The following is an 11,131-nucleotide window of genomic DNA, read 5'->3' on the forward strand; positions in this document are numbered from 1 at the left end:
ATTGCTCGTTATCTATACTGTGCCCATAAGGTTGGTATTTCGAATGGTTTGTTCCACCGCTACTTGCTTCGCCCAGCATTACTGGGTGAACCTGTGAAGAACTAAGAAAACCATCAATCTTTTTATTTAGGAGTTCTACCTGATTAGAGAGCATGGTGACTGAATCAACATTATAAACGCTAGTTGTTTTCGTTGGCTTTGTCCTCATGACTTGCCACTGATAGTTATTCAGTGATATCTCCTCTATAAACTCATAGGCATTTTTCGGTGGTTTATTGTTGATGGTTCCGCCAGTAGCTGCGTCAACCATTTGTCGAGTCGAAGGATTCAGACCATTGTAGAATGTTTGAACTTGGAGCCAAAGCGGTAACCCATGGTGAGGGCACCTTCTCAGAAGGTCCTTGTATCTCTCCCATGCATTGTAGAGTGTTTCTAAATCCATCTGCACAAAAGAAAAGATATCATTACGTATTTTAGCCGTTTTAGCCGGTGGAAAATATTTTAGTAAGAATTTTTCGGTCATTTGTTCCCAAGTAGTAATTGACCCTTGTGGTAATGAGTTCAACCATTTTTTAGCTTTGTTCCTTATTGAAAAGGGAAACAACCGAAGACGTATGGCATCATCAAAAACGCCATTAATTTTAAATGTATGGCAAAATTCCAAAAAGTTTGCTAAGTGAGCGTTGGGATCTTCATCCTGCAAACCATCAAACTGAACAAATTGCTGTATCATTTGAATAGTGTTAGGTTTTAATTCAAAAGTATTTGCAGCTACAGTAGGTCTAACTATGCTTGATTCAGTTCTTGTTAAAGAAGGTTTAGCATAATCATACATAGTGCGTAGAGAGGATTTTGATTAACCGCAATTGCAAGAGGAAGCTGATTGCCTTGGTTTTCAGCCATCTCTTCGGTTGGGGGTTGAGTATCATCTTCTTACTCGTTCTCCGTGTATCTTAAGCTGCGCCTTATTTCTCTTTGATTTCTGCAAACTGTACGATCAATTTCTTCGTCAAAAAGTAGTGGTCCTGACGGGTTTCTTCTAGTCATAAGCTATAAAAACCTGTCAAGAGAAGGAAAGAGTAAATTAATAAATAATAATAATAAAATTAAATTACATTGCAAGAAAAATAAATGGCTAAAGTAATAAAAATTGAGCCCTCCTAATATCTTAGTTCCCCGGCAACGGCGCCAAAAACTTGATGGCATGATTTCGTGATAGGTTTTAAATATTTATAATTACTCATTCTTGAACTAACTATTATCGCGATGTAGGAAAGTGTACCTATCGAACAGTAGTATAGTTTTAGCAAGACCGGATTATCGAACCCAAAGGAACTAAAAGTACTAGTAATGACTGTCTTTTTATTATCTTGCCTAAGAATAGAGAGGTTTTGTTTTAATTAACTAATTATCTAAACTAAGAACGCACAGAGAAAAGAATTGGGGAATTGCTTTTGGGAAAAATCGATTGACTTAAGACAATACCTAAGGAAAAATCCACCTAGACTTTACTTGTTATTCTGCCTCCGAATCGGACGATTTATTCATTCAACTTATTATGTAGAGATCCCTAAGTTATGTTATTATCCCTATTCAAGACTAATAACGTTTAATCCCTAGATTGAATAACCGAGACTTTTCTTTAATTAACCCTCTAGGGTTGCATTAACTCAATCTATAGATCCCCTTATTAGGTTTCACCCTAATCTGGCAAAATCTTGTTACCTTATGTCTAAGTGCGCAATCAACTCCGCTTAATTATGAAAAATGTACTCTTAGGCAGGGTCTATTCCTCCTCTGAATAAGAGCATGTCCTGAATCAGTATCCTGGGATATCAAAATAAGAATTAAGAACACATAATTAAGAATAAGTTAAATATTTATCATACGATTTAGAAAATAATAACAAGATTCATCATAGGTTTCATTCCCCTTAGGTATTTAGGGGTTTTAGTTCATAACTAAATAAGAAAACATCTCAGAAGAATAAAGAATACAAAACATAAAGAAAACCCAAAACTCCTGAAGGGAAATTGAGGAGAGATCTTCAGTCTTGATGATGAATCTGGCTTCTGAGATGGATCAATCGGCTTCCTTGGAGTAATTCCTTACTCCCCCTTCTCCGTCTCCCTTTTCTTCATTATCTAGGGTGCATTTATAGGATTTGGAATTCCTAGAAGCCCTCAAAATTAGCCTTTTCCGAATTGGACTCAACTTGGGCTCGACAGGGACACGCCCGTGGCACACGCCCATGTTCGATTACTTCAGGCCGTGCTCGAGCACCTTAAATTGACACTGGCCGTGTGTGGTGCCTGTGTGTGGAGGTCCGGTAGTGTTGATTTTTACTTTGGCCCATTTTCTCCGTTTTGGCTGTTTCTCGTTCCTTTCGCTCTCTTATGCTCTCCTAAGTATAAAGCATGAAATTAAAGCATTAGGAGCATCGAATTCAGCAATTCTAATGAGAAATCATCCATAAAATGCATTAAACATGGGGTAAAAATATGTATAATTTACGGTTTATCAATTATCTCTCTCAAGACTAACAACGTCTAACCCTAGATTGAATAATTGAAACCTCTTTCTAATTAATGCCCTAGGGTTGCATTAACTCGATCTATGGATCCCCTTATTAGGTTTCACCCTAATCCAACAAAATCTTGTCACCCTATCTCTAGGCGTGCAATCAACTCTGCTTAATTATGACAAATTTACTCTTAGACAGGGTCTATTCCTCCTCTGAATAAGAGCTTAACTTGAATCAATATCCTGGAATATCAAAACAAGAATTAAGAACACATAATTAAGAACAAGTCAAATATTTATCATACAATTCAGATAATAATAGCAAGATCCGTCTTAGGTTTCATCCCCCTTAGGTATTTAGGGGTTTTAGTTCATACTAATGAAAGAAAGCATCTCAAAAGAATAAAAATAACAAAACATAAGAAAACCCAAAACTCCTGAGGGAATTTGAAGGGAGATCTTCAGTCTTGATGGTGAATCCGACTTCTGAGATGGATCGATCGGCTTTCTTTGAGCAATTCCTTGCTTTCTCCTCTGCGTCCCCCATCTAAGTGCCTTCTCAGGTGTTTAAACTTTGGAATGCCTAAGAGCCCTCAAAATTGGCCTTTTTCCAAATTAGACTAAACTTGGGCTTGGCAGGGACACGCCTGTATGACACGCCCGTGTATGATTGCTTAAGGCCGTGGTCAAGGCTATTAAATAGGTACGGGCATGTGATCTACCCGTGTAAATTGTGCTTTGACCTTGCCAAAGGGACACGACCGTGTGGTCTACTCGTGTGAGGAAGCCCAGGCCGTGTTAATTTCGTATGTTGGCCCATTTTCTCCGTTTTTGGCCCGTTTCTCGTTCCTTTCACTCTTCTATGCTCACCTAAGTATAAAACATGAAATTAAGGCATTAGGAGCATCGGATTTACCAATTTTAAGGAAAAATCATCCATAAAGTGTGCTAAGCATGGGATAGAAATATATATAGATTAAAGTTTATCAACTGCCTCATACTCCATGGTGTTAAACGAAATTTAGAGAGAGAAAAATGGTTTGATCGGGATTTCTTCAAGAGATAGAGGGAAAGTTTCGATTGATCATAGATCAATTAAATGTAGTTTGAAAAAACATAAATAATATGCTAATTTGAAAAGAAGGGAGATCGAATATGAAGTGGGGGACAAAATGTTCTTGAAAGTCTTTCCGTGGGAGAAAGTGACGCATTTGGACGAAAGAGGAAATTGAGTCCAAAATTTATAGGTTCATACGATGTTTTGGAAAGAGTTGGCCCTATGGCATATCATTTGGCTTTACTGTTGGAGTTAGAACAAATTCACAATGTGTTAACAAATTCATAATGTGTTCTATTTTTTTTATTCTTCGAAGATGCAAATTAGATCCTTCACATGTTGTCTTAGTGGAGTCTATTAAGGTTTGACTATATTTTTCATATGAGGAAGAATTAGTAGATATTGTAGCTTGAGAGTGTTGGAAAAATTGATTTAGAATATAGTGTTTTTAGGTATAGAGGAAGTTTAAAATTTTTTTCTTTAAAATTATGCCTTGTGATATTTATAGCAATAAACCCTTAACCGAAGGCATACTTATGTTTTGCATGAGGCATTTAAGTCAACTTTGACTTTTTACCGAAAGACCTTCTTTGCTATTCTCGAACCAAAAATTGCTTTGAGTGTGGGCTCAAACAATCAGAAACCAATCTCATAGAATGAAACTTTGTTTAATTCAATAGGAAATTTAATTCTCTCTTTAACGAGTAACTATGCGTTTTCCCTAAAAATATAATCTATTCTATAAAATAAATTTTCATTATTTTCTGATAGAATAATGCCATTAATGTAAAATGTGTAAATAGTTCAACACATAGTTCCTTTTATAGAGAATCAGTACAAGAGTTCTGTTTGAATAAGGTCTAGTTGAATAATAATATTTTAATAGAAAACACAACTTCGACTCGAAGTAGAAGAGGTACGGTAGTGACATGCCCTATAGGATACTAGGATTTGTCACTTCTTTTGTTTCACAATACCTTATTGGGCCTTTCATGTATTGAGACTGATTGTATGTGTTATCTGAACTTTTATTCAACACTTATAATTTATTCAACCTAATATCCATTTTTATTTCTTAAAATATTATTTATTTAATAAAAATTAACTAAAATAATTTCTTAATTAAATTATTTTCTCACTTTATTATACTAATCTCGTTAAAGTCATAGAAACTTTCTGATCTTGGAATCTATAAGGAAATATACTTTGTCTTATTCAACAAATCCAAGATGACTAATTAATTTAATTCTTAATTTAAACTTCAATTATTTAATTAAATAATAATTTAAAGAAATTAAATTAATTTCTAGGTTATCTTTTGTACTTAGCGAGAAAATACATTCATTGCGGAAAGTGATATATGAGATCTATTTCTCTTACTTCATTGTTTTCATATTATTAGTTTTAAGTGGAATTCATTTTTGGCTATCTTAAACTAGCGTAAGGACTGATTAGACATATATAATTAGAGCTCAAATAATTTGTAATTAAGTTTTGGTCTTTGACTATTAATTACAACATTATTTAGTCATGAAGTCATTCCACTAAAGTATTGTCACACCCCAATTTGGCGGACCTACAGTTTGGTGGGTTGATCAAGTCGGATCGGTAAGGATTTGTGTGTGATCTAAGTTTAATTTGCGAGTTTGGACTAATTTTTTTTTACTTCACCAAGGGCGAACTATTTTGTAGTGAGCTGCCATCTTGTAGACTCCTATTTTGTTTTGGCGAACTCTTCTATTGGCGAACATGTTTGTGGCGAACCCTTCCGTGGCAGACTTATCTTTTTTTTGTGGGACTTCTCTGGTGGTGGACACATATTAGATGCATTTCAAGTCTTAGGTAGGAATGTATAATTGTGCATAAAACTTGGTGAGTTTAGTTAGTTATGCTTGATTAATGGATTTGTGTATGCATGTATTCTTATTGGTAGCTGGCCAAAAGGGTTGTTTTATTTATGTTAAATTTTCCATATATATATATATCAAAGAGGAGAGGGATGAAGGACTCAAATCTTCTTTTCTCCGTTTTTCCTTGGTCTTTTTGTCTGAGGATAAATGTATTAACCTGTGTGCTTTTGGAAATAACTGTGTGTGGTTTGGAGCTTTCTAAGAAGATTTTCCTAAGTGAGTTTGTAACAACCCTTTTCAATGGTGTCCAAAATTGTATTGTCGAGACCACGATTCTGATCAATCAGTATTTTATAATTTATTTAATACTTATATAGTTAGTACAATTTCAGTATTAAATTTTGATTAAATAATTTTAACGTTTAGATAGTTAATTAATTAAAAGGACTATTTTACAAGTTAATCGCTATTAGTTTATTTGTGCTAACTAATTATGAAAGCATAAATGAATGGATTTATTTGTTAATTTAACGATATTTAAAATGTTGGTAGATATATATGTTTTAGTCAAAATTATGTAAGAATTAATGATATTTTGGTAAATAAATAAAAAGATTAACTAAGATAAAATAATAAAACATAACTTTATCTTCTTCATGTTTGGCTAACACCATCGAAACTCCATTGTTGAACTCCTTTAAGTTTGGCCAAGTTAAATCCAAGTGCATGGTATGTATTTTTCACCTGTTTTTAGTGATTTTTATGTTTTTGAGATCAGCTTAATTTAGCTAACTCGGGGACTAATCTGTAAAATAGTTAAATTTTTGAATTATGTCATTGATGAATTTGCGATGTTTTTGAAGTTTAATAGTAGATTATTAATCTTGATAGTTGAATAGGATTATTTTGCAAAGTGATTTTAGTTAATTTTAAAGTTTAAGGACTTAATTGCTAAAATAGTAAAGTTACAAGAATTTTTTTTGTAAAAATATGATGAATATGGGCTAAAAGGGGATTATAGAAATTTTGGCTGGTTTTGTTTAGGTTAAATTGTGATTGAATTGAAAGTCTCGGGTTTAGGGACTAAATTGATTAAAAGGTAAACACGTAAAATGTTGATAAAAGGGTCAAATATGTGAATTTAAGTATTTTATGATATTTGAATTGATTAATTGAATAAAATTATTATATTTAGATTAAGAAATGGATCAGTCGGTTGATAACCACGGGAAAGGAAAAGTCATCAAGTAGTTGTCATCGAGTGTTGGTAGCTATCATATTTTGGTAAGTTCGTATTATGTTTATTATGTTTGTTGATGTCTTAATTTAATTTATGTGTTTGATTATATGAATTTGAATGATACTATGATCTATTAAATGGTAATGAAATATATGAATTATGGTTTGAAAGGTAAATTTGAGCATAGAATATTCTCGGTATAACAGGTTAAGCTTGCGTGAACTTAGTGAATAGCTAGGATACAAATGACATGTCATTAGGGTTTATATTCAGTAGGTACTATGTATCAGTGTTGGCTATGTGCCATTTATATCCAGCAAGTACTATGTACCGGTGTTGTAGTAGTAAGCACTTTGTGTCAATGTTATATATAGTAGGTACTATGTACCGGTGATGGATACCATACTGATGGCTTGAGATCCTACACGTGTTGCGAATTCCCTTAAGCTTGTGTGAGAAATATCATGTATCGACTAATGTCCTTTTGTCAGCTTGTGTGAGCATTTGTAACAGCCCGTTTTAAGGTCAAATCGAAACAGTGGTTTCGGGACCACAAATCTAAAGTAGAAATATTTATTTTTATTATTTTTTAAGGTATATAGTATGATTGAATGATTGTGTGAAAATTTTGTTAAGAAATTTTATCGATAGAGAGTCCAATTTGACAAATAGGACTAAATTGCAATAGGTGCAAAATTTGTGTTCTAAAAGCTAGAGGTGTCTAATTGCTATGAAATTTTAAATTAGAGGTCCTTAAATGGTAATTATACCATTATACTTAAGTTGGACAAAAATGGACATGGTTAGGTGAAATTTCAAAGTTTGACATTAAGGGCATTTTGGTTATTTGGTTAATAAAGACAAAATAAAACAAATAAAAGATGTCATCTTCTCAATTTCATCCTCCTCCATAGACGAATTTCTTAAGAGAAGACATAGCTAGGGTTTGGCCACTCTCAAGCTCGATTATAAGTCCGTTCTTGTCCCATTTTTAATGATTTTTATATTTTTGAGATTGGTGTAACCTAATCTAGCTATTTCAAGGACTAATTTGAAAGAAAATCAAAGTTTAAAATTTTTCCCCATGTATAATATTTGTGTATTTTGATGTCTAATGATAGAAAATGTATGCTTGATGTTAGGTAAACAACATTTACCAAGTGATTTTTGATGAAAATGTCAAATAGGGACCTATTTGTAAAAGTTGTAAAATATGTGTAAAAATGTGAATAAATAAAAATCGTGGGCTATTATGAGTAATATTAATATTTGGCTAGGCTTGGGTAATGAAGAAATTGAATGAAAATCATTTTACGAGCCTAAGGACTAAAATGTAAAAAGTTGAAAAGTTAGGGAAAAAATATAATTTTTGTTATAAGGTGTTTTTGGGATTAAATTGAATAATTTGATGATTGAATAAGTTAAATGTGGTATTATAGATCAAGAAAGATGAGGTTCTGAACTAGACCGGGGAAAGAACAAAGTTGTGGACTAAATCGAACAATTAGCCATTTTGTACCGAGGTAAGTTCGTATGTTAAAAATAAGCTTTATAATAATTGTATTTAAATTATTTAATATTGCATGAATTGTACATTTGATTATGTGAATGATTATAATTATACGAACAAGTTCGACGACGATTCGATAAGTGAGAAATCCCGTTGAATCTTAGGAATAGGGTAGGATACAAGTGACATGTCACTAGGGTTAGTATGTGTTATGTGATTATGTGATCCGGGTGCTGGTCTTGTACGTCTTACTGGTGGTTGATTATACTAGTATATGTTGCGGATACTTGACAACTTGTGTGAGTAGCACCGCGTAGCTACGTCTTAATTGATAGCTTGTGTGAGCAGACTCGGTGATAGCTCGATAGAGAGAAACTATGTGATATGAGACTTGGGTAGCTTTGGCTACATATGTGGCACTTAGTGTGCAAATTTCCTGAGTATCCTACATTTTTATTTCTAGTGGTTCACGGGTATGTCAAAGATGAGAATATGTGTAAGTTCATTTCCAAATGGTTCGGGTATGTACGTAAAGCTCATGTGTATTAATTGCTTGAAATGATAAAAATGAGGTAAGTTTGGTGTTGGAATGAATTATGATTATGAGACTATGGTAAATTCACATTTAATTATGTTATATTATTTGAATGTTATATGCATTGTAAGTTTGCTTATTTCTTACATACGAGAGCTATATAGCTTACTCCATTTATTTTTCATGTTTTTTTATAGTGTCCCTAAGCTAGCTCGAATCGGAGATCGTAGGAGATTCGCCTCACACTATCAAAATTGTTATTTTGGGTATTTGAGTGATCTTAGCAATTTGAAAGTATGGCATGTATAGGGACTTGGTCATTTTGTTATATGTATCATTATGATTGGCCAAATGTATTGGCTTGTAATAACTATTAGTTGATTTGGTACCTTGCCATGCTAATTGACTCATTTTAGTTAACATGGTTGTAAGCTTAAGTATATGCATATATGTACCAAAGTCTTTGGTGTTATGATCATGGTATATTTGGTGTATGATGGAATATGATTCATAGCATGAATGTGAAATGCTTAGAAATGTGATTTATTGGTGAGATGATTATCTTATGTACAAATAGGTGTCATGAAAGTAGTTTAATGATACTTTGTATATGTGAAATTAGCATGATCCATTTGGGGCAGGATAAATGTTGTTAGCATGATCCATTTGGGGCAGGATAAAAGTTGTGAGCATGATAGTGGATGGTATTGCATTGATATGTATTAGTCTTAATTGTGGATGTTTGGTTGCCCAAGTATGCTATGTTATATTACATCAAATTTGTGTAAGTGTATGTGTGAATAAAGGTGGAAAATGGCTTGGTATTAGCCTTTATTTTGACCATATGAGTAGACATACGAGTGTGTTTCTAGGCCATGTGTGACACATGGTTTGGCCCATGGGCATGCGTTCTGGCCATGTGTCCCCTGCACCTTAAATTTGAGAAACAGAATGCTCAGAATTGAGCACACTGGCCTAGACACGAGCGTGTGTCTTAGCCGTGTGGACGGTACGGCCTTAAACACGGGTGTGTGCCCTGGCCGTGTGAAGTCTGTACCTATTTTATGAAAGTTAATTTTCCACATGGCCTAGCACACGGGTGTGTGACTTGGCCGTGTGACCTCAATTTGTTCATGAGTTACAAGTTAGAGAGTTACACGAGGTCGAGACATGGGCATGTGTGACCATACGGCTTGCCTATACAGGCGTGTGACCCTTGTTTAATGGAAAAAAATTTTAAGTTTTGTGAAAATTTCTAAAGTTCCCGATTTAGTTTCAAAAGACTTCCAAGGCATGCTTTGGGCCTCGTAGGCCCATATTAGGGACTTTATGTTAAATGTGAATGGTTTCAATTTGGTCGCAAATTTATGACTTGGAATTGTGTGGATGCTTGTGCTGTAAGTTCGGTAATGCCTCGTACCTTGTTCTTGCCTAGAATACGGGTAAGGGGTGTTACATTTAGTGGTATCAGAGCTACGGTTTAGTTGATTCTTGGACTACTGTAGCGTGTGTAAGAGTCTAGCTATACATGCCATATATATATTTTCATAGTGAGACGACTCCTGACAAATTAAACTGTGTTTTCATATAGTAAATGGATCTTGATCGAGAAGTGGCTGATGACGTTGAGAGTAATGCGCCGACTCCCGCCCAAGGGACCGCGCCATCTGAAAGTAGACCAATGACGATTAGTCAAGGAGGAGAGGCTAGAGAATCCTTCTTCCAAAGGATGAATGTAACACCCCAAACCCAGCCCAGACGTTATGGCCAAATCTGACGTGCCACATTGGAGTTGAAAACCCACGTTCCGTTTTAGTGTTTTAAAAACCATATATTTTGTTGAGTTAACAAGGTGTATGGAAGCTGGGCACCAGGTAGGTATCCGAGACAGAGGAGGTGAGCCATGAAGGTTGCTTAAGTACCAAGCTCTTTAATTGGATCCAATCCTAGACATGCCCACAACCATAGCCACACTTTGTTATATCGAGTTTAAATTTGTTTAAGTGGACGTCTTTGATAAATCGATTAATCGTGGTGTTGAGATATTTTGAAAACAAGTATCATTTTGAAAACACGTCCTAAGTCTAGCCCATTTGAATAATTATTAACCAATTTTAAAGTTATTAAAATTAAAATAATTCAAAAGAAATAAAAGGAAAGTTAAAATTGGCCTTATTACAACCCAAAATAAATAATAATTAAAGGAAATTAAATGAAAACCAACACTTATTTAAAAGCCCAAAGATGATCACCGTAGCCACTCTGAATCCTCTCCTACCCAAGTCCCCACATCAAGGCTCACTGCAAGGTTAAGGAAAGGGGGTGAGTTTGGAAACTCGATGTGCAACAAGCCCCTTCGAGCCCAAAAACAATAACGACTGTTGGGTCTAAGCCCAAATCCAATCTCAACATATCT

General features: G+C 34.4%; 1 non-coding gene across 1 annotated transcript; it reads left to right on the plus strand.

The window, feature by feature from the left end:
• The first annotated feature begins 368 nt into the window (after positions 1-368).
• LOC128296248 (small nucleolar RNA R71) lies at positions 369-475 on the plus strand. Its single transcript, XR_008286797.1, has one exon. It is a non-coding gene; the product is annotated as a small nucleolar RNA R71 (small nucleolar RNA).
• The last annotated feature ends 10,656 nt before the right edge of the window (positions 476-11,131 follow it).

Source organism: Gossypium arboreum, chromosome 7 (genome assembly GCF_025698485.1).
Source record: "Gossypium arboreum isolate Shixiya-1 chromosome 7, ASM2569848v2, whole genome shotgun sequence".
NCBI lineage: Eukaryota > Viridiplantae > Streptophyta > Magnoliopsida > Malvales > Malvaceae > Gossypium > Gossypium arboreum.